Below are 21,867 nucleotides of genomic sequence, written 5' to 3'. Positions count from 1 at the left end.
AACAAAATATATCTTTAAACGTATAAGAGAAAATTTCAGAAAGGACTTAATTTTAAATGAGTTCTTGCTAATTGACCAGTTTTACATATTCGGCACGACATATATATATATATATATATATATATATATATATATATATATATATATATATATATATATATATATATATATATATATATATATATATATATATATATATATATATATATATATATATATATATATATATATTAGCAGTAACTAGTCACATCCTGGAGAAGGGACCTAAATATGAGCCCCACACCCAAACCTACATTACAAACTCAGGAAAAGATATGCCTAAATAAAAATACCTAAATAAAACTGTAGTTTCTTACATAATATATTTTATTAGGTAAAATGACACAGTTGCAACTAATGCGATATTGTATTGTGGCAACGTTTCGCTCTCCAGGAACTTTGTCAAAGAGTAAGGGCTTGGCAAAGCTCCCGGAGAGCTAAATGTTGCCATAATAAATTGTCGCATTAGTTGTAATTGTGTTCTTTTTACCTAACATGTCGGCAATTCTGCCCTATATAATGTCATTTGGACTACGCTTGCATATCATGGTACTCTGCCTTGACAAAAAACTTGAAAGATAGACTGCAAATCACCTAGAACAAAATGATAAGATTCATCCTGGACCTGAGTCCAAGAGGACACGTAGGACAGGATGAATTACAACAACTGGATATGATGAATGTTGAAGAGAGAGTAAAACAACTGAAGTTAAATAAAGTTTATAAAATTGCTCACAAACAATGTCCAGAATATTTTGCTGCCCATTTTGTCAAGGCTGGGAACCAAAGCAACCATAGTAATAGGGGGAGAAAGCACAATTTTGTAGTATCCACAATCAGTGGCTAGGCTTGAAACACCTCTTATTGTACAGCCATAAAGGAATGGAACAGACTGTCTGCACATGTCAAAGCCAGGCATAGGATTAGACAGCTCAAGAAGAGAGCCAAAAAGTACCTAATGATTTTTTATTATTATTATTAAAGATTTGCCGGTATTCTCCCGGCCCGGGCCTTTTCCAAGTGGTGGCACGGCCTTTGCTCCCTCTTTAGGGAGTAACTGAGACCTAAGTCTCTCATGGGAGGAGGCACAAGTACCTCCTCATCTTTGGGACCAATTGACCCCAGGCCTAGCCACAAGCTAGGCCTCTCTGGTCTGCCATCCCCGCCCCAAGGGGCCTAATAGGAATAACAGGCTTGCGAACTACAAGCTCGGACGCAGGCACCTACCCTACCCTAGAAGCGCTGGGCATGGTGTTGATACCTAATGAATGTAGCGACAGAAAGGGAGGAGAATGATTTTTTTATTTTTTTGTAGATAACACACATGTAAATGTAAATAACTCTTTTTACCTTATTCCTTGAATATATCCTTTATAGTATAATAATAAGATATTATCTCCTTCATAGTATAATAAGGTATTAAAAGGACACCCAATGGAAATAAGTCACTTTGTCTGACTTTTTTGAGTTATCCTGGGTATCATAATCTGTGTAACTATATTTGTGTAAAACTGAATAAACTTACTTAACACTTATCAAATTCCTTTTTGCAAGCCTAGGGTCAAAATACCTATAATATTCTCTAACGACATTTGAGTTAACAGGTACTCCATTAGATTAATTAGGGAGGTGTTGGTTGAGTAAGATTTCCTGAAGCCTGATTGGTAAGTATGGAGAATGTCATTAAGACACTTTACTTCACTTTAATCGGTTAATCTTTATTATGCACCCCATACCCATCCTGTGGGTGGTAGTCAATCACAGAGGTACACAATGGATCCAGGAACTTGACCGCAAAGATTTGACAGCTATAAAAGTTTCAAAGACAATGAACCATTCACGAGTCTACATATGATCAGAGGTACATAATAGGTCCAGGGACTTAATTTCTTGACAATACACCGCTTACTATAGAATTTTGGACATCACACTGAGTATATATTAACAGACCTTTAGCTGTTAAGAGAAGACCTACTGTTTTTTTCTTGAAGGGAGTAACTCTGGTCTCCTGAACACCTCCGGCACGGTACAGGTGGTGCACAAAATTACTGTCAGCAGTGAGAACATGTAATTTTTAGGAATGTTATCCGTTATCTCAAGGTTGAAGCCAAGAATACCTAGAGACAATACCACTTAAGATAAGAGTTATTCAGTAAAGATGCAGCTGATTTGGGAAAAGTAAATTTATATATTAGTTCTAGGAGACATAAATTAGTAACAATATAGTTCAACTAAACTAATTTGACAAAGTGAGAAATTTATTCCAGAGCGCTTCACCAGTATTAGATAACTGAAGGCTCACTGAAGGCACTGAAGGAAGTTGTTACAAGAGCACACCTTTCTAATACTGTTCTTTAATTCTGCACCTGAGACGTATTGCTTTTCTTCAGTTTATGATGCTCTTTTGATCATACACAGTTCATTAAATAAATTTCCGAAGTTTGTAATATCGGCTGGGGCTGGAGGCGCAACCTTGTAATCCGGCGACTAGGAGGCCTAGGCCAGTGGATGGCATGAGGTGAGGATCACTGGTGCAGGACTCACCATGTTGAGTGGGCATCCACATTAAACTTGGCACCAATATGGCCACCCTTGGGAAATCGAGGGTGTTCCAGGTTGTCTAATGAGGTTTAAACCGGGCCAGGGGAGAAACCCAGCAGCCAGAAGCACCCGTGTCGAGCAGTAGTGGGATTGCGCTCGTGAGTGGGCGGCCTGTAGCAACCTTGCCAATATAGGCGGACTTGGTCTTTTTTAAATCAAACTTTTTTTTTCCAAAATTAACGGTAACTAGTCACATTCTGGAAGGGGACGGACCCTAAAATATGGATCCCACACCTAAACCTATGTTATAAACCCATTAAAGGAAATGCCTAAATAAAAACTTAATGGTGAGAAAGATTACGATACATGATAATATACACTTGGAAAATCCTAGAGGGATTAGTAGCAAATTTGTACACGAAAATCCCTCCCTACGAATGCAAAAGACTCGGCAGGCGGTGCAACATCTCTCCAATGAAAAGCAGGGACATAAAGAGTACACTAAAAGACAACACAGTAAGTGTCAGTGGCCCAAGACTGTTCATCTGCCTCCCAGCATACACAAGGGGGATTACCAATAGACTCCTGGCTGTCTTCAAGAAGGCGCTGGACAGACACCTAGTCAGTACCCGACCAGCCAGTCTGTGGTTCATACGTCAGGTTACGTGCGGCCAGCAGTAACAGCCTGGTTGATCAGGCCCTGTTAAACCACGAGTGGTCACAGGCCAGGCCGCGGGGACGTTGACCCCGAAACCCTCTCCAGGTACACTCCAGATATTTCGTTGCATCCTAGACACCTGGGATAACTGTGACAAACTGAACGAAACTATCGAAATATACATTATGACCCCTTACGTCTTCTGCATTCCCACTGTACCAATTGAAATAAATACTGGGTAATTTACTCATAAGGTACTATGTACGATAATTTCTGTAACTGTGTTTATGTGTACCTGTACCTTAATAAAAATTCCTATTCCAACTCCCCCACAAAAAATAAGGTGACAGGAATAAGTTTATTCAATTACATGTAAACATACAGTTATATAAATTTGAAAGGAAATCTTGAGTCGAGCTACTTTCTTGATACTATTCAGGACTGCTTTTTAAAGCAGTTTGTGAGATAACCAACTAGAGGAAATAACCTGCCTTAGTTCTTGCTAACAAGGAATCACTAACTAATAATATTAAGGTTAATGATGAGCTTGGGGAAAGCAATCACAAATCGCTCATTTTCAAGATTCAGTAACTACAATCAAGTCTCTGTCCCTGACTTAAGCTTGGCTGATTTTACAGGACTGAGAAATTACTTGGGTAGGTTGAACAGGAACATATGACTATGGTGATGATTCCTAATATGACTTTTTCAGAACATAGTTCTAACTCTGACCTCATTGAACCTCTCCGGCACGGTGGTGATGGATAAATTTATTACTTGCGCAACGGTGACTGGCATTTCAGAGTAATCTTGTGTTATCTCAAGGTTGAAGCCAAGAATAACCAGAGACAAAGCAACTGATTTTAGAAAAGTAAAATTATATATTAGCTCCAGGAGACATATGAATTAGTAACAATAAAGTTAAACTAGACTAACTTGACAAAGTCAGTGCAATTTATTGCAGAGCGCTTCACCAGCTGGGGGCTCACCGAAAGGAGTTGTTGCTATAGCACAGCTTTCTGCCAATGTTCTTTAATTCTGCACCTGAAATGCATTGCTTTACTTCAGTTTATGATACTCTTCTGATTATACACAGCTCGTTCAATAAATTTCTGAAGGTTGCAACATCGGCTGGGGTTGGTGGTGCAACCTTGTATGTAATCCGGCGACTCGGAGGCCTAGGCCAGTGGACGACCTGAGGTGAGGGTCACTGGTGCAAGACTCCCCATGTTGAGTGGGAGTCTGCATCAAGCTTAGCATCAATATGGCCACCCTTGGGAAGTCAAGGATGTCCAGGTTGTCTAATGAGGTGTGAACCGGGCCAGGGGGAACACCCAGCAGCCAAAAGCACCCGTGTCGAGCAATAGTGGGATCCCGCTCGTGAGTGGGCGGTCTGTAGCAGCCTAGCCAATATAGGTGGACTTGGCCTTTTTAAAATCAAACTTATTTTTTTCCAGTATTAACGGTAACCAGGCATTTTCTAGAAGGAATGGGGCCCCTAAATATGGAACCCACACCTAAACCTACCAATTGAAGGAAACTATCCAAACATATATATATATATATATAGGAATATTTTATTACATAATATGGTACAGAAGATTTAAGAGATACATTGTTGATATAAAGGTGGCATATACGGTACATGTTGTTACGTGTGTATCACCGATTATAAGGCGAAAATCTCATCCAGCTCCTCAGAGCTGGGGCGTGTGCCCAAAATGCAGCATGCATTACCCCTTTGAACAGCCGCACTGAGCCGCTGGAACAGAAAACTAGCTGCCCTGGGATCCCTAGTTACCCTGATGAGTCTTTTTCCCAGCTCCTTAAGGAAATTAGATGCACTCTTTCCCCATGAGCCAAGGGTCTCTGAGCCTATGGGAACAAACATATAATGATGGGCAAGTTCTCCATATTTTCTAGACTTTTGGGACTCCCTGAAGCTGGCAGCTGCCCCTCCTTCCTCCCTGGTGTATTGGAGATAGGTATCAGCCAAGGTAGATGCACATGTATAGTCCCACACCACCTGCTTCCCATCTGTCCAGGCTTGAAGGGTGATACCATCTGGACGCTTCTGGCTGCCATCAGATCTGCATAGTTGGGGTGGCTCCCTTACTGCTGGGCATCCAGCTGTTGTGAGGCTCCTCTTGATAATGTTATTAACCTCCTCATGTCTTGCAATCTTTCCCTCGGATTTACGGCACACAAGACCATGGTACCCGAATCGGTCTGCTGCTTCACTGCCACAAATACACCTGTGTTCGGCGAGAATAGGGGCGGCAAGTCGAAGGGCAACACCGATGCGGATGGTCTGTGGGTCGAGGCGTGTGCCAAGGCTGGAGTTGGGAACAGCCAACAGAAAGTCCCCAGCATGAGGGGCTCTCACTGCCAGGAGGCGGGCTCTATCCTTCCCTGACACACTCTGAAGCATTGTTGAGGCTATATTTTCCACTATTGGACCATCCCAGTGCGATTGTTTGTAGTTGTAGGGGGGAGCTGGTCTGGTTTCTGAGCCCGTTAGATTATCCCAGATCATTGCTCCGTCAATGAACTTTTGGTCCTGGACTCCAATCTTGTCCCTAAGATGTTCAGGGAGAATCGCTGCTACAAGCTCTCTGGATGCAATACACGAGGACAGAAAAGCAGGTAACGCAATCTGTGATGACTTGCGGACACCAATGCCTCCTAGTCTGACTGGAAGTGTAGCTTGGTTCCACTGCCCGTCTTCTAGAGTAAGGTTAAGTACTTTCGTAAAAATCTGCCTCAGAATACTGTCATATTCGTGCAGTATAGGGTTATCATATGAAGGTGCACATCTTAGGAAATATGTCAACCTGGGCAGACTCAAGCACTTTGTGAGAAGGTACAAGGCATCGTGGGTGTCCAGATTGCCTATTCGTTGTTCCATTCTCCTTAACTCTTCCAATTTCTTCCTGAGAATTGTGTCAATGGCATTGCTTCCCAGAGGTGCTCCTAGCAAGACACTATTTGTGGGGGCAATGACTGCTGCTCCTGGTAGTTTTGATCTCACTGCATTTATCACTTGTTGACTGACTGAGATGATTTCACATTTGGATGGATTCAGGATGAGACCCATTTCCTGTCCCCGTGTCATTACCTGTGTAAGGTCATGTAGGAGGGACTCCTTTGTACCTGCTAGTGTGCCATCATCTAGGAACCAGATGTTTAGCTCGCTGGTCAGTCTGACTGTGATTTCCCTAACTGCTATACAGAAGAGAAATGGTGCAAGAGGATCTCCTTGTTGGACACCCTCCGATGATGTGATTTCATGCTCTCCAAAGAGAAGCATTGATTCCTTGCTATACCCAGCTGAAACAAAAGGGAAGAGACCAGGGAAATGTTCTTGTACTGCTGCTAATACCACGTCTCTTTTCAGGAGATTGAACGCATTCTTGAAATCTAATTTTACCACTGCATTGTCCTCAGGCAGGTTGTTGATATACGCCCTTGTTGCATGAACCGCTGCTTCACTTCCTTGAGAGACCCCAAAGCCAAGCTGGTTTGGTTGAAGCATCATGGATGCCTGTGCACGAATACTTCGGACAGCAGCTTTGGATACGAGGCGGCGTATAGTGTTGCCTACTGCAATTGGCCGAATTCCTCCATCCTTCTTTTTAAGTGCACAAAGTGTTGCACCAAAAGAGAAAGGTCTAATTTCATCAGGAATCAGACCAGCCAAGGAATTGTTGACGAACCTTGTGATCTCTGAAAGCAGTGTCTCTGCAATTTCCCCAATAACTGGATTAACCATTTCCTTTAAATGCTGTGGCCTTATTCCAGTGTAACCCCCAGCAGAGCCAGATGGGAACGACATTATTGCTTTGTAAATGTCTGAGTCTTCCACAATCAATGGTTCCATAGTGGGGACAGAGGTGTTGGAACTGTTGGTGCCACTGGTTTCCCTGGCAGGGTGCTTTCCTCTAAGTGCTTCAGCCGTGTCAGCATCCCTGGGAGCAACTGTATCTTCACTGGTAATAATTCTGATTGCCCCCACTGTGTTGCCCTCTTCAATTTTCTTGCTCACCTGGACTCTGACTTTTTCACTGTCAGTGGAGTGAGTGGGGGTTCTGCCTCTCCCTTTTTTGTGTTGACGGGGAAGGCAAATGAGGTTATCAGCTCTAGGAAAATCTCTTAAGGATTTAATTATCATTGAGGCTAGCCTCTTTCCCCTTCTTTCCGGCACAGCTAAGCAGACATTGCCAAAAAGTAGCAAGTTGTGCCATGCCTTGATGGTTGGTGGAACATTTAGGATAGTGGAACCATCGTTTACTTTTTTTAAAGAAGTCTGTAAGCTTCCCAGCTGCGTGTGGACGGGCTGCTTGGGGAATATGTGTGAGTGTCCTCGTACCTGTTGCTTTAATTGCTTCCAAGAGATTGTCTGATGAGATAAAATCTGTTGGAGTAGGTTCAGGTACCTGAGGTGGCTCTGGATCATCACTTTCCACAGGAGGACATCCTGAACCAGGGCAACTACCGTGTTTGCGGAGGAAACCATTAGAGTTGAGACAACGAAGCTGTAAGCATGACCGACACTTGCCTCTCCTAGTATTGCCAGCCGTGCCATTTCCCTGGCTGCTTGCTTCCTCCTGGTTGGCATCCATCTGCTAGACTAGACAATAGGAGTGGAATATGACATGCTGGGTGGGTATGGTGCGTGGAAGGTAGTGAACTTGACCGTGGTGGCCTGGTGGAGTTTGAGGGGCCGGGAGGGGAAGGGGAAAACTTCCCTTGGGAATTAGGTGGGGGAGGCGCAGGTTGAGTGGGGTTATCCCGGGGAGTACAATACACATGGACTTGCGCACTATATATTGTTCACACTGTCTTGCAATACACACAACTTTATTTGTTTCCCATGTACACTATGAACAATGTGGGTATGGGTACTGCTGAACCAATGTGTTCACTCACCATCTAGTTACACATCCCACCTCTTCCACCCACCCATATATATGTATATATATATATATATATATATATATATATATATATATATATATATATATACATATATATATATATACATATATATATATATATATACATATATATATATACATATATATATATGCAAAACAACCACTCTGAAAGAATAGATGTTTTTGAGAGCTTTACGAATTTGTAGTCCTGAGTTCATAGATGAGGAAATATCCAAAATTTATGAAATAGGTAATGATTTAAAATACCCAAGAAATGTAATTGATAAATCTTTTAAAGTTGCTAGAAACACTTTTTATAATCCAAAAAGGGGCAACCAGCCTTATTCAACTAAAAATATGTTGGTTCTCCCTTACCATGAAAACTTGGTTGATATGCCTTCTCTTCTTAAGACTTTTAATATTAAAGTTGTATTCAAAAATCTTGATACAGTAAAAAAACTTTTGATAAAGAATTCCCCCCAAAATGCTGATGGATGTGTCTATAAGATTCCTTGTAAAATTTGCGATAAAGTTTATTACGGTCAAACTGGTAAAAAGCTCGAACTAAGATTAAAACAACATAAATATAGCATTAGAACTGGACAAGATTCCAATGCTCTATTTATTCATCCAATTGATTTTCAAAAAGTTGAGAAAGTAGTATCTAGCAAGTCCATGGTCGACAGGAATATAATTGAATCTTGTTTCATAAAAAGCAGTTTTGACAATAATATGAATAATTCCTTTGGTTTATATAAATTAGATCCATTTATAATTAATAGAATTTGGGAAGAATTTAATAATACACTGGACAAATAAAAAGTTTGGGGGTGAGTTTTGCAAAGGACCTATCCAAGTTGGCTCGCCGCGCGTCAAGTGTTTAACCGTTGTGGGATCTGATAGTGAGGTGCTGGCCGGACCCCTTATATAGCTTCCTTGGATGCTTCACTTTCATAGTTCCTTGATAATGTGAGTAGTCACGAAAGCGCTTGGAATTTCTCTATTCTTTCAGAGTGGTTGTTTTGCATATTTTGAAATCACCTGTTTACTGTGATCTTATTGCATATATATATATATATATATATATATATATATATATATATATATATATATATATATATATATATATATATATATATATATATATATATATTATGGCCTACCTGCCTACCTGGAGAATGTCCGAGGGTCGTCGCCCCCGCGGCCCAGTCCTTGACCAGGCCTCCCTGTAGATCACAACCTGATCAACCAGGCTGTTACTGCTGGCCACACGCAAACCGACGTTTAAATCACAGCCCTTGATAATGTGAGAAGTCGCGATAGTGCTTGGAATTTCACTATTTTTTCAGAGTGGTTATTCTACATATATATTTTATTTTGACGAACTGTTAAATGTTGACGAAAAGAAGGAGGTAGTAGTGATTTCATGCATTGGCCAGGGACGTGTAACATCTTTTAGGAGTGAAGAAGAGCCAGATACGAGTGTGGGAGAAGTGCGTATATTACGATGTATCTCTCACCTTCACTCCAGTGAGTACAGGTCAAGTGACTCCAAGTGTTCCCAGTAATTACCATGTTCGACGGAAATTGTAAATGCAGTGAAGGTTCTCTGTACATTCTGTAAATCTGCGATTTCACCTACCTTGAATGTGGCTGTTATGTTCCGCAGTATTCCAGCCTAGAGAGAACAAGTGATTTAAGAAAGGGTCATTGGCATCCCTTGTTTTGAAGGTTCTCATTATCCATCTTATCATTTTCCTTACTGATGTGATAGTGACACTGCACCAATTGAAATCAATTTTTCCCCTCCCCCCACAAAATTGAATGTGATAGTAGAGGTAAACTTCTCGTTCAGTCTAAGGAGATTTAAAGCTTCCCCAAATTAATAATAAAAACAATAATAATAATAATAATAATAATAATAATAATAATAATAATAATAATAATAATAATAATAATAATAAAACTTGCATGAAAATATTTAACAAAATATTAAAAAAAAATTGGGTTAGGTTAGTTCGTGGTTTGGCTGGTAGTGGACTCACACACGGAGGTGCCATGTTCAATCCCTGGCAGGGATGATACGTTGGTCCATGTTTCCATATACGTGATGTAAGTTTATTCAGATACAGGTACATATAAATAAAGTTGCATAAATTTTCATACATAACAGCATATGTGTATAACTGGAGAGGGTTTAGGGGGTCAACGCCCCAGCGGCCCGGTCTGTGACCACCTCCTCCCCCCCAAAAAAACAAAAAGATAAAAGTCAGTGTCTTATTTCTAATGGGTTCCTTGTAATATCTTATGTAAATCTTAACAGTCAGAAAATGCTAATTAATTCAACTCTGTGTAAAAGTTGTTACAACACAAGGATATATACTGGGAATAAGGTAAAATGAATTATTTACATTAACATTAAAGAAAGGATCAGATCACAGTAATAGGTTCATGTATGTTAGCTATAGTGGAAATCTCCCTTTCTGTAGATTCATTAAGTAACATTAGCCGTCTTGTGATGAATGGTTTGAAAAACCGACAAGTTGAAGATTGAGACACTTATGCAGCATATGGGAATCTTTAACCAGGAAACGTTTCGCGACACAGTGGCTTCATCAGTCCAATACAAAGACAAAGGCGTAAGGAGAGGAGGAGTATGAGGTAATCAGTCCCTCAGCCTGGAGTCGATGTGTTCAGTCCATCAATCTTGTAGAATATACAGCATAGGGCCGTAGACGTGGCTTATATACTGTAGTGAGGTGAGGTGAAGCAGTCGGAGGCGGGGTCATAGTGGTACCATCCACTAGTCGAAGTAGGTCTTTGTCCAAAGGTTGAACAAGTTTTGAAGAATTCTTTGTAACAAGATCCCATGATGCTGCAGTGTCTGACAGTTGTGATGAATGGTTTGAAAAACCGACAAGTTGAAGATTGAGACACTTATGCAGCATATGGGAATCTTTATTCAGGAAACGTTTCGCCACACAGTGGCTTCATCAGTCCAATACAAAGACAAAGGAGTAAGGAGAGGAGGAGTATGAGGTAATCAGTCCCTCAGCCTGGAGTCGATGTGTTCAGTCCATCAATCTTGTAGAATATACAGCATAGGGCCGTAGACGTGGCTTATATACTGTAGTGAGGTGAGGTGAAGCAGTCGGAGGCGGGGTCATAGTGGTACCAGATTCTCATATGCTGCATAAGTGTCTCAATCTTCATTAGCCGTCTTGTCTCATGCTGTGACAGGTGCAGGCTGTCCGTTCTTATTACTGCTGTACAATAAAAGGTGTTTGAAGCCTGATCACTTACTGTTGGTATACCTGGAGGGCACTCCGAGGGTCAGCGCCCCGCGGCCCGGTTCATGAACAGGTCCCGCGGTGGGTCAGGGCTTAATCAACCAGGCTGTTACTGCTGGTTGCAAGCAGTCCGACGTACGAACTACAGCACAGCTGGTTAGGTACTGACATTAGGTGTCTGTCCAGCTCCCTCTTGAAAACAGCCAGGGGTTTATGTATGTTGGGAGGCAACTGAACAGTCTTGGCCCCCTGACACTTACTGTGTCTCTTAGTGTACTTTTCTCTGTACCGCCTGCTGAGTCTTTTGCTTTCGTTGGGAGTGATTTTGATGCATAGATTTGGGACTAGTCCCTCTAGGATTTTTCCATGTGTGCATTATCGTGTATCTTTCTCTCCTGCATTCTAAGGAGTACAGGTCGAGGAACAACTGATGGGTATCCAACCACTTGGATACCCATCAGGGCAGCAAGGGTAAATTTAGAGTAGGTCGCTGTTATGCAAAAATGTGGGATAGCTGGGGGCTTGAGCCTGGTCTAAGGGCAAAGGTAAAAGTTACACACATCTCAAGCCCAAACCGGCCACCCAGGGCTATCCCAGTCAAAACAGAAAGCGCTAAACTAGTATGTGTACTTAAAGGGGTTGGGTAACAGAGGGTTATGCAAAAATCCCAATTAGGAAAATATATCTATTTAGTCACCATAACATAACATAACAGAAAAACCTTAATCCTAAACGTCCAAATGAGGGTACACAAACAACAGCTGGCTTGAGGTCCAGCCACCATAACCACTATGCCTCGTCAGCGCCAGGCCCACTCTACTCCACTCCCAAACTCATTTCTTATTTCCTCACTCCTCCCACAGCACCCTGACCATGTCAGAGCCTGGGTGAACATACAGGTAAGCCATATGAGAGCCTATGGCTTGAGTTGGATATACAAAATGAGTGCACAACTACAAACTTATCTTAAATACACAGCATCTCCGACGCCAGCCTCTACACACCATGCTAACGTCACGTGACTCCCCCAAACCACGCTTACTCCGCGTACCCAAACATCCTAGTTATGGTTGAAGGGGTCGTTTCATAGCTCCTGGCCCCACCTCTTCACTGGTCGCTACTGGGTCACTCTCCCTGAACAATGAGCTTTATCATACCTCTGCTTAAAGCTATGTATGGATCCTGCCTCCACTACATCGCTTCCCAAACTATTCCACTTCCTGACTACTCTGTGACTCTTTACCAACTAATTGGGTTCTTGCTAATGTCGCCCATTCCTTTTCCGGCCAAATTTGGGATTTGGCCGTACTTTCAAATAACAGAAAAAACTGGTCTGGGTCTTTCTCTAGGAATTTGGGCACAAATTTTATGGCTTTATCCAAATGAAAAACATCTACCCTTGTGTCTGTGTCTGGGTGAGAAGCAAGCTGCCTCTCTTTAGCTCTTTCTTGAGCCCAAAGCTCCTCTAAGGCTCTCTGTTCCTGGATCTTTGTGCGCTCAATCCTTAACCGTTCCTTTTCTTCTGCAACTAGGGTTAATTTCATTTGTAAAATTACTACTTCCTTATCCAGGTCCCTATCATGGGGATTTGATTCAATGTCACCTTCCAAATGCATGTCATCCACAGAATTTTCACCAGTGTCAGCCATTTTGGGAAATAATAGCACCAAATCTTACTACCAGCCACAGAACTTACTGATATAAAATAATAAAGCACACAGCAAGGTACATATACTGAAGTAGTATATTCACAAGGAGTTGTCATGTGACTCCCTCAAATTAAACAGGATTGCACACAAAAAGAAAATCCTGGCAGAAAAAAAATAAGAGCTACTGCACCTGCAAAGGTAAATTATACCCAGAAATTTAGGTGAGCATAACCCCCTAAAAATCAGCAAGATTGTACCTGCAAGGGTAAATTATGCACAAAATATCAAGTATTAATAACACCCTAAAAAATCAACAATATGGCACAGAAAGATAAATGATTTATAGAGTATGTTATGCAAAAATGTGGGATAGCTGGGGGCTTGAGCCTGGTCTAAGGGCAAAGGTAAAAGTTACTCACATCTCAAGCCCAAACCGGCCACCCAGGGCTATCCCAGTCAAAACAGAAAGCGCTAAACTAATATGTGTACTTAAAGGGGTTGGGTAACAAGAGGGTTAGGCAAAAATCCCAATTAGGAAAATATATCTATTTAGTCACCTTAACATAACATAACAGAAACACCTTAATTCTAAACGCCCAAATGAGGGTACACAAGCAGCAGCTGGCTTGAGGTCCAGCCACCATGACACCTATGCCTCGTCAGCGCCAGGCCCACTTTACTCCACTCCCAACCTCATTTCTTATTTCCTCACTCCTCCCACAGCACCCTGACCATGTCAGAGCCTGGGTGAACATACAGGTAAGCCATATGACAGCCTATGGCTTGAGTTGGATAAAAAAAATGAGTGCACAACAACAAACTTATCTTAAATACACAGCATCTCCGACGCCAGCCTATAGACACCATGCTAACGTCACGTGACTCTCAAACCACGCTTACTCCGCGTACCCAAACATCCTTGGAAAATAAATCATTAACAGAATTTCTTTATAATTCAGTTAGAGAACTTTACAGTACCCCCAAATGCACATTATCAATTATAAAATTATTCTTTACAACTATAATATTCATACTATTATGGCACACTTCTCCACCAATATGTACATTACGATGTCATGCAGAACTATGCATAACAGTCTCACTTGTGGCTGAAGGGGGATTCAGTTCCACTTGCGTAAGCCCATATCGCGTATTCTTAAACTATATATGGACCATAATCCTATCCAGTCTTTACCTCTCCAGTTCTACTGGAAGGAAACTTTTAAAATTGCCGTGGCTACTGTACACTTTTTTTATACAGTTTTACAGCCTATGAATCGTTATCCTACTTTATCGCATTTCAAAGTCACTTTGGTTGACTTTTTTGGTGTTATCCTAGGTAATTTACACATGCAACTAGGAATGATAATTGCACTTATGTGTATCTGTATCTGTATGTGTATCAGTAGCTCGGCTGCTAGTACACTCACCTCACACGTTGTTTTGAGTTTTGAGACTCTCTGATCGCGGGTTCTAACCCCACCCGTGGTGTGGTTTGTTTGCAGTCGTGTTCTAACGATTACGTGAGTCCACACATTTTGGTTTGATCTCCGGTACGGGTAAAAACATTTGGGCGTTTCCTTAAGACAGCCTGTTGTCCCTGCTCACCTAGCAGTATATAGGTACCTGGGTGTTAGATGACTGATGTGGGTCTCATCCTAGCGACAAAATTAACCTAATTTAACCGAGATACTCTACATAACAAGGGGCTTTCTATATTGTATGTCATTGATGTCAGTTAGTTCTGTATAAGTTATATCATGTACCTATAAAGGTAAATATCACTACTGACACCCACCTACCTACTTACTGCTAGATGAACAGAGGTAATAATATAATGCACAACCTTTTCATCCATGACAGAGATCGAACCACAGACACTCTGTAAGTACATGAGGCCAACTTGCTGCCAGCCGAGACACTGTATGTACAAAGTAATTATAAGTATAAAGAAATAACATAAATAAATAAAATAAACTGATATCTTCAATACCTTACCGAGGTCTAGTCTAGCCTTTCTTCCATCTCACAACTTTCATTCCATTCAAACCAGAAACTTTCTATAAAGTATCTCAATAACATGACAGTTTTTGAACCAACTGTAAACCATACATTGGAAATAAGACACTTTATCTGACTTTATGGGGTTATCCTAGATACTTTACACACGTTACTATATAAAGAGTGGAATTGTTTTACATAATTTCTTAAATGTAGAACATATAAGTGAATAATATAATGCCTGTGTATTAAAATGTGATGCTATTTGGACCCTTCGAGAAATTTCGAATGAGGGGGAAGGCAGAAGAGACGCAGAGCGACGCCGGGAGGGAGAACAGCCACATTGAATTTTAACGTGTGACCACTGCAATGTGATCAGGCATTCTCGAAGGTCAGTTGGGGTTTTTCGGCCTGAATTTGTAATTAGCAAAATGTGTTAATGTCCCCTGCTGAAGACTTGGGACAAGAAATTTGAGGAACCTCAAGAATTACGTGTAGATGGCACAAGATAAGGGATGTGAACATCACTCACAGGGAAGTGCACCATTAGTTCTTGCATTTAGATCTCTAGTTGCCCAGTGTCGGGTCTAAGTGTTAGGCAGGTGTTGTGGTGTGATCCATCTACAATAAGTAAATGGTAAGTGTTAATACCAATTATATTTTATGTACCAAACAAACATAATTATATACAGTCCACAATTTAAATTTACCAGGGTAACTGACTTTAATATTATAATTATTAATTTAATGTCAGGTCTAGCTTTTTGTGAGTGGTAGGGAGTGGGCAACGAGAAAGTAACAGTTCAGCGACATGCTGTGACTTAAGTCCCACTTACCTCACCCAAATTACTTGCAGGTAAAGATTCAGGTAACGCCCTGTAAGCCTCCTGCAGGTGATTTGCTCACATAATAATTTTCACATTTACTGTACTTATGTAGACCTGTATATAAACTTATTGTGGAAAATTTTATAGGGGTGATTACTTGTACATACCTCAACATTACATGCATACGAGTAATCTCCTTGGGAGACAACAACGATATTGTTTACCGTAGTCACCCATGTAGACATGTGAGAAAACTTAACCACCTCTGGTCACTGCAGGTGGCCCCTCGACCCTCACAATCTTATCCATATCTATCCGAGACCAGTATAAATTGGGTAGCACCCTCAAGTACGGCGCTACTAATTAATTGTGGACTGTATAGATTATATTAGTTTAACTGAATGAAGGGGGGGGGGGTGTAGGTTACACATGGATATACCCATCAAGGAAAAAACACTTGTACATAATCCAACCACTTACCAGATATTCTCTGGTGGTCACTTGATGTGGCTGGATCACCCATAACCTATCCAATTAAAACATACCTAACTGGCCAGTATCAGTCTGCTATAACTAGAAAGGTTACTTAACTGTGGGTGATTGATGCTTCTTATTTCCTCCATTCACCATCTCTTTTCGATGTCCTGCTACACCGACACGGTTCTTATTCCAGCAGGACGAGGTATCCGTTGGTTTGTCCCGGTTTAGAAATGGTGACTCAATGAACTTCACTTTCCTCGTGACGGGAACAACGTGGTCTAGCGTGTTCATCTTTAAGAACATAAGAACATAAGAACGAAGGAACACTGCAGAAGGCCTACTGGCCCATGCGAGGCAGGTCCAAGTCTCCTACCGGCTTAAGCCAATGCACCCAACCTAGTCAGGTCAGGTCACATTGACTTAAGGGAGGAACACGGCAACCGACCTGTTAGCACAAGCTATCAGGTCTAACTCACACCCACCCACATCTACTCATGTATTTATCCAACCTATTTTTAAAGCTACACAACGTTCTGGCCTCTATAACGGTACTTGGGAGTTTGTTCCACTCATCCACAACTCTATTACCAAACCAGTACTTTCCTATATCCTTCCTGAATCTGAATTTTTCCAACTTAAAACCATTGCTGCGAGTCCTGTCTAGGCTAGATATTTTCAGCACACTATTTACATCCCCTTTATTTATTCCTGTCTTCCATTTATACACCTCAATCATATCCCCCCTAATTCTACGTCTTTCTAGAGAGTGCAGTTTCAGGGCCCTTAGTCTATCCTCATAGGGAAGGTTTCTGATACATGGGATCATCTTTGTCATCCTCCTTTGTACATTTTCCAGAGAATTTATATCCATTCTGTAATACGGTGACCAAAACTGTGCAGCATAATCTAAATGAGGCCTAACCAAGGATGTATAGAGTTGAAGAACAACCTGAGGACTCCTATTATTTATGCTTCTTGATATGAAGCCAAGGATTCTATTAGCTTTATTGCGAACACTTATGCACTGTTGTCTTGGTTTCAGATTACTGCTAACCAGAACTCCTAAATCTTTTTCGCAATCCGTAATATTAAGATCTACATTATTTAGTTTATATGTGGCATGGTTATTGTCCTGTCCAACATTTAGAACTTTGCATTTGTCTATATTAAACTGCATCTGCCACTTCTCCGACCACTGCATCAGTCTATTCAAATCTTCCTGGAGTGCTCGAATGTCCTCGTCAGAATGAATTCGACGGCCTATTTTGGTGTCATCGGCAAACTTGCCGATGTCGCTCTTTATGCCCTCATCTATGTCGTTTATGTAGATTGTGAACAGCAGGGGGCCCAACACTGACCCCTGTGGAACACCGCTCGTGACGCTTCCCCACTCTGATTTCTCCCCATTTATGCAAACTCTCTGCTGCCTATTTGTCAACCATGCCTCTATCCAGGAAAAAATTTCTCCTCCTATTCCATGTGCTTTAATTTTCCTCAATAGTCTCTGATGTGGGACCCTGTCAAAAGCCTTACTGAAGTCCATATACACAATATCATATTCATTACCATGATCTACCTCCTCAAATACCTTAGTGAAAAAAGTTAATAAATTCGTAAGGCAGGAACGCCCCTTTGTAAAACCATGCTGAGATTCGTTGATTAATTTATGCTTTTCAAGATGGCTACGAACTGCCTCGGCAATTATTGATTCCATAAATTTTCCCACTATGGAGGTTAGGCTTATTGGTCTATAGTTCGAAGCTAAGGACCTGTCACCTGTTTTGAAAATAGGTATCACATTTGCCATTTTCCACTTATCTGGCACCATGCCAGTTTGTAGTGATATGTTGAAAAGATTAGCCAAAGGTGTGCTAAGCTCCTCTTTACATTCCTTTAGAACCCTTGCATACAGTTCATCAGGGCCTGGGGATTTGTTAGGTTTTAATTTATCTATTTGCCTAAGGACCATGTCACTTGTGACCCTAATAGTGCACAGTTTATTATCGTCCTGTTCTACATAATTTATCATTACTGGAATATCGCTGGTATCCTCCTGTGTAAAAACTGAGAGGAAGTATGTGTTAAAAATTCTACACATTTCCTTATCACTGTCAGTGAGCTGACCCGAGGAACTTTTGAGTGGGCCTATCTTGTCCCTGATCTTACTTCTGTATACCTGAAAGAATCCTTTTGGGTTAGTCTTCGATTCTCTTGCAACTTTAACCTCATAATCTCTTTTTGCTTTTCTAATTCCCTTTTTTATTTCTCTCTTTAACTGAATATATCGATTTCTTAATTGCCCCTCTCCTCTTTTGATTTGCCTATATATGCCTCTCTTTTGACCAATCAGATATTTTAATCTATTGTTCATCCATTTAGGATCATTTTTGTTTGATCTGATTTCCCTATTTGGAACATAATTTGACTGAGCAGCTAGAACTATGCCCTGGAAAGCATCATATCGGCAACCATCACCACCTACCTGACCCTTAGTCAGGTCATTCCAGTTCAGCCCACCTAAGTAATTTTTCAGTCCTATGAAATCAGCCAAGCGAAAGTCAGGGACGGAGACTTGATTGCCATTATTAGGGGAATTCCATGATATATTAAAACTGAGTGATTTGTGATCACTTTCCCCAAGCTCATCATTAACCTCAAGATTATTAATTAGTGTTTCCCTACTGGCAAGAACCAAGTCAAGGAGGTTATTTCCCCTAGTTGGCTCTGTCACAAACTGTTTTAAAAAACAATCCTGGATCGTATCAAGAAAGTCACCCGACTCTAAATTTCCTGTCAAATTGCTCCAGTCAATCTGTCTATAGTTGAAATCTCCCATTAGCACAACATTTTCGTATGTAGATGCCTTACGAATTTCGTCCCATAGAAGTTTACTGCACTCCCTATCAAGATTTGGGGCCCTGTAAATCACACCCAAAATTAGTTTTTCTCGGCCCTCGAGAAGCTGTAACCAAACAGATTCAGTGGCTGACGCTTCTAATTTAATATCTTGTCTAACACAACAATTTAAATTGTCTCTGACATACATCGCTACTCCACCACCTTTCCTGTTGACCCTGTCAGTGTGGAATAATTTATAGCCTTGTATGTGACATTCAGAGGGCATCTCTCTATCTTTCAGATTGAGCCAGGTCTCTGTTATAGCAATAATATCTATGTTTCCTGCACTTGCAATTAATCTTAGCTCATCTATCTTATTTCTAACACTCCTGCTATTAGTATAGTAAACCTTAAGGGAGCTAGTCCCTTGCTGCCCTCTGCTGTCCCCCTTTGTTTGCTGACCTGTTCTATTGTCTTTATTTATAACTTCATGCTGAATGCCTTTTATACATTTACTGTTTCCAACCCTAGTGTTGCAACCTGCTTGTTTCCCACACACACCCATACCTCTATCTTCCATCAGTTTAAAATCATAGGCATTTCACCAATGGCCTTCTCAATCGAGTCTGCAAGTGCTACCACCCCTGCCCCAGAGAGATGTACCCCATCCCTTGCATACATATCATGTTTGCCATAAAAGTTGTTCCAGTTGTCAATGAATGGGATTGCAAGTTCCTTGCAGTATCTGTCTAGCCAGCAATTTACACCAATTGCCCTAGACAACCATTCATTTCCTACTCCCCTTCTAGGCAAGATGCTACATATGATTGGGATCCCTCCCTTAGACTTAATGAAATCTATAGCTGACCTGTACTTATCTAGCAGCTCTTCTCTCCTACCCTTCCCAATATCATTTCCACCAGCACTGAGACAGATAATGGGCTTGTTCCCATTACCTGACATGATATTATCCAGCCTGTTGACAATGTCCCCAACACCAGCTCCAGGGAAGCACACTCTATCTCTCATCTTCTTATTCCTATTACAAAAAGCACGGTCAATATATCTTACCTGAGAGTCACCAACCACAAGAATGCGCTTACCTTCATTAGCAGGGGCAGTAGTACCCTTACCTTCACTGGCCACTGAAGTACATTCATCCTGGAGAACAGAGAAGCGATTTCCTACCTTCAGATCTTCACTCTTAACTTTCCTTACTCTGATGCGCCTCCCATTACTGTGAACAACTCGCCACTTGTAGCAGGTGCTGGGCTGCACCTCACTGCTGGTAGCCGTTGCTACCTCCCCAACTACAGCCTCCTCACAGCGAGAGACAGACTGCACCTCACTGCTAGAAGTCTCATTCCCCACAACTCCAGCCACCTCACACTCTCTCCCAGACCCATTGAGGTGGACCTTCAGCCTCCTAATCTCCTCCTGGAGAAGCAAGACCTCCTCCTTCAACTCTCCAACCTCAGTTTTTAAAACACTGCAGAAGCAAGCCATGCTTTGTAACCGTCCACGCTAATCCCCAAAGCAGCTCAGGGTCTGTGACCTCACGTGACGACTGACCACTGACTAAACTTTTTTTAGTGAAATTCAACATCAACAATCCGGAGCAGAGTGGCGCAGTGGAAGCGTGCTGGGCCCATCACCCAGAGGTCCGTGGATCGAAACCACGCTCTGCTACAACTACTTTTAGTCCATTACATGCATCATGTATATCTAATTTTGTGTGTAGTTTTTATAATCTTTTACATTCACAGAAAAAAATATATAAACAAATAAACAGAAGCAAAAACTTTCATTAATGAGAGTAAAATTCCCCCCTGAAGCTGTTATGATTTAATTAATAGTCTGCGGTTTAAGCTATGCATATATAACAAAAATTATAATGTTCTTGAGGGCACACAGATATTATGGTCACATAAAATGAACATATATTTATTTAGTCCAGGATAACTCAACAGTCAATGTAACTTAAGTTTATTAAAGTTAACTTGTTGATGCATTAACATCAGTGCACTATTATTATAGCGCAATATTATTATAGTCCAATTGGACTCCAACTGGAATGTCTAATTGTAACGCAATAGGGGACTGGGATGGGTTACTTGATTATATACAAGTCAGACACAGTGTAAGTCTACATACAAGTTATCACAATTATTGTCTTAAATAGTAACAGTGTAAATTACCAGCCAGGATTACCCAAAAGTCAGTGACTTATTTACACATGAAATATTTTACTTCTAGTAGCTTAACTATTAAACAAATAATTATTAACAAAAGGAATTAAACAAAATGAGTAGATAAAATGCATGAAAATGAATGACAATAAGAAAATACGTAATAGGAATAAAATACAGTGAATCAAATACATGAGAATGAATTAAATGGACATTAAAAAGAAATCAGCTGAAAATAATAATTACAAGAATAGAGCTGAAGAATACCCAGTGAATGAAGCTGATTTCTTGCTGTGTTAAAATTTGTAATATAACCTTGATGTGATACATTAATTTTAGTTAATTTAGGTACGATTCATCAGGGAACAGGACGAGTGTTTCCTGACGCGGGTCTTAATCATATAATGACCCGCCACTG

At 41.0% G+C, this 21,867-nt stretch overlaps 1 non-coding gene across 1 annotated transcript; it reads left to right on the top strand.

The window, feature by feature from the left end:
• The first annotated feature begins 20,877 nt into the window (after window positions 1–20,877).
• On the top strand, window positions 20,878–20,949 carry TRNAM-CAU (transfer RNA methionine (anticodon CAU)). The gene has a single exon. It is a non-coding gene; the product is annotated as a tRNA-Met (tRNA).
• The last annotated feature ends 918 nt before the right edge of the window (window positions 20,950–21,867 follow it).

Source organism: Cherax quadricarinatus, unplaced genomic scaffold (assembly GCF_038502225.1).
Source record: "Cherax quadricarinatus isolate ZL_2023a unplaced genomic scaffold, ASM3850222v1 Contig4197, whole genome shotgun sequence".
NCBI classification, from domain to species: domain Eukaryota; kingdom Metazoa; phylum Arthropoda; class Malacostraca; order Decapoda; family Parastacidae; genus Cherax; species Cherax quadricarinatus.
The sequence above is the reverse complement of the archived record's forward strand: the minus strand, read 5'-3'. Positions and strand labels throughout refer to the sequence as shown.